The 2,553-nt window shown below is 37.6% G+C and overlaps 1 long non-coding RNA gene across 2 annotated transcripts in view; it reads right to left on the reverse strand.

Annotated features, from left to right (window-relative positions):
- The window catches only part of LOC117284613, a 40,024-nt gene that overhangs the window by 2,195 nt on the left and 35,276 nt on the right, over window positions 1-2,553 (reverse strand). The window contains exon 5 of one of the 2 annotated variants that reach the window (XR_004515701.1): window positions 1,112-1,164. This is a non-coding gene — a long non-coding RNA (uncharacterized LOC117284613). Of the gene's footprint in view, window positions 1-791; window positions 1,165-2,553 lie in introns of those variants that run through there. The other variant, XR_004515700.1, reaches the window with a different exon arrangement.

The raw sequence follows: 2,553 nt of genomic DNA on the forward strand, positions 1-2,553 counted from the left end.
ATACCTCAGTCCCAATTTCCATTCTTTCTCACGCCCTCCACTTTACAAACTTACTCAAAAAAATCTGACTATACTGTACTTACCCACTCCAGCTCTTCTCCCACTCACTTTTCAAGTTACTCTAACCTTGCCAGTTATGACTCTAAATTTGTTGTAATCGGTCAATAATCTCAGAGGGCTAAATCCATTTAACACTTTCAGAACTTGTCACATTAATCTTACTACTTGAAATACTTGTCTTCTCTGAAGCCATCATATGCTCTCTCCTTATCCCCCCACAATTATGATGTTCTTCCTCAATTTTCCCTGCCACACTTCCTCACTACTCAGCACAAGAGGTCCTAACAGCTGAAACTTGTCTCCTCACTGCAGGCTCTCCCAGAGCAAATTTGCCAGTGTCTTAGGGCTTCAAACTCCCAAGTCAATATAGAAAAGTAAAAGCTACCTATGCTCAATTATCCTTGACAAATCTCTTAAACGCACCCTTGGAGTACATATTACCACATTAACAGACTATATTGGTGACCAGTACCGTGTATCCTCTGAATATAAATTAAAATGGTTAGTCACCATTTTTCCTCCAACATTTAAGCATCAGATTAAGTAGATGACTTATACTTAAGGGCCATGTTGTACAAAAAGGCACATCATTTTCTCCTTACTCCTGCCCCACTCTACCTCCATTGTCTCCATTAAAAACCATTAAACCAGGAGTTAGGGCACCTGCCTGGAATCCCAGCACTCAAAAGGCTGAGGCAGGAGGATTGTCTTGATCTCAAGCCCACATCCTGAGTTCAAGCCTAGCCTGAACTACACAGCAAGACCCTGCTTTACACAGAAAAAAAAGAAATCAATATCTGCCCACACTGCTTAAAATACAGAAACTCTTCACACAGCTTACAATGTCTTATATGACCTGATACATGCCATCTTCATCTCTCACTGCCTCTCCCTTTCTAACTACAGCCCTCCCAAGTGGGCTTTCATTTTCCAAAGTACTCTCTTTCTTTCCATCTATATGCGCGAACACTTTCCCCAGCAACTTAGCCTGTAGCCATACCCTTCTCTGATATACTAATCCTTTCTCACAACTGGGTTGGTGCCTACTGACCTGCTTCAGTGACAGGTCCTCTGCCTCTTCCGAGTCCGGAATCACCTGCATCCCTTGTTATAAGAGAGTATTGGATAAATGCAAATGTTATGAACACTGGAGTAAAACAAATCCAATCACAACCTTCAAAAATCAAATTAATGATTAAGTCGGGGAATAGATAAAAAAAGCTGCATACAGAGCAATATCTGAACGCATCATATATCACAAATGTATCCTGGACTCTACATTCTAAACCAAAAAAATATACTTAAATTAAAAAATTAAAATACAAATCAAAATTAAAGATAATCTTGAAGGTCTCTATGACCTGAAAGTCAGTAGGCTCAGTACTTACCCAAAAATCTAAAAGTACAAAAAAAAAAGGCTTTAAATCAAAAGTATTTTTTTAATAGTGAATAGTATGCATTCAAATATTCAAGTTCCACTGGATGCAACTGCACACACACCGAATTTCCAGTTCCTCAGGGGCTAAAGAGGATTGAAAGTTCAAGGCCAACCTGAGCATCTTAGCAAGTTCCTGTCTCAAAATAAAAAAACACAAATGGTTAGGGACATAGCTCAGTGCGAGAGCACTGCTGAGTTTGACTTCAAGTACAAAAAACAAGCAAACAAACGAACAAACAAAAAAACCACTAACACAAAACTTATTCAATGGTTACTGCTTTATCACTAATTCCAAGAATTATTTTTCAAAGAACAAAATGTTTTATTACTTGCACTGGTAAAAAATGAACCGATGTGTAGAAAGTAAAAAGACACACTACCAATGATTCTAAAATAGTCACCATTTTATAGCATAAAATGGTACAGTTAAAAGTTAAAGTGAAAGTTCTTTTGTTTTTGTGAATTTCTACCCAGTAGTGGGGTCTGAACCTAAGGCTGTCACACTGAGCTACATCCCAGGCACTTCTTTTAAGGTCTCACTAAACGATTAAATTGCCCAGGCTGGGCTTGAATTCTCCCTGCAGCCACCCAAGTGCTGAGATTATAGGTATAGGCTATCACTTCCGACTTAAAGCTACTTTATATAAAGTTCAATGTCATTTGCAGTTTTTAAAAGGTTAGGATAATAAAACCACTAAAGGAGGTTAGAAAACAAAAATGTTTATTTTGTTGACTCTTCATTCCAATACTGAACCTAGAAAAGAAGCAAATAGATCACGAAGTAATTTTTGTTTGTTTGTTTGTTTGATTGCTTGGATTTTTGTTTTGAGACAGGGTCTCACTATGTAGTTGAGACTGACCTGGAACTCACTAGTAGCCCAGGCTGGCTCAAACTTGCCAACCTAACTATAGCCTTAGCCTCCAAGGGCACTGGGACAATAGGGATACGACACCATGCCTAGTTTTCTAAATTACTGTACTCAAATAATACAAATTTTTAAATAAAATTTTAAAAGACCTTTATAAACCCATATAATTTTTTTTTTTTTTTTTTT

The sequence above is a fragment of the Fukomys damarensis genome, unplaced genomic scaffold (assembly GCF_012274545.1).
Source record: "Fukomys damarensis isolate Sample0158 unplaced genomic scaffold, DMR_v1.0_HiC HiC_scaffold_38, whole genome shotgun sequence".
Classification (NCBI taxonomy): Eukaryota; Metazoa; Chordata; class Mammalia; order Rodentia; family Bathyergidae; genus Fukomys; species Fukomys damarensis.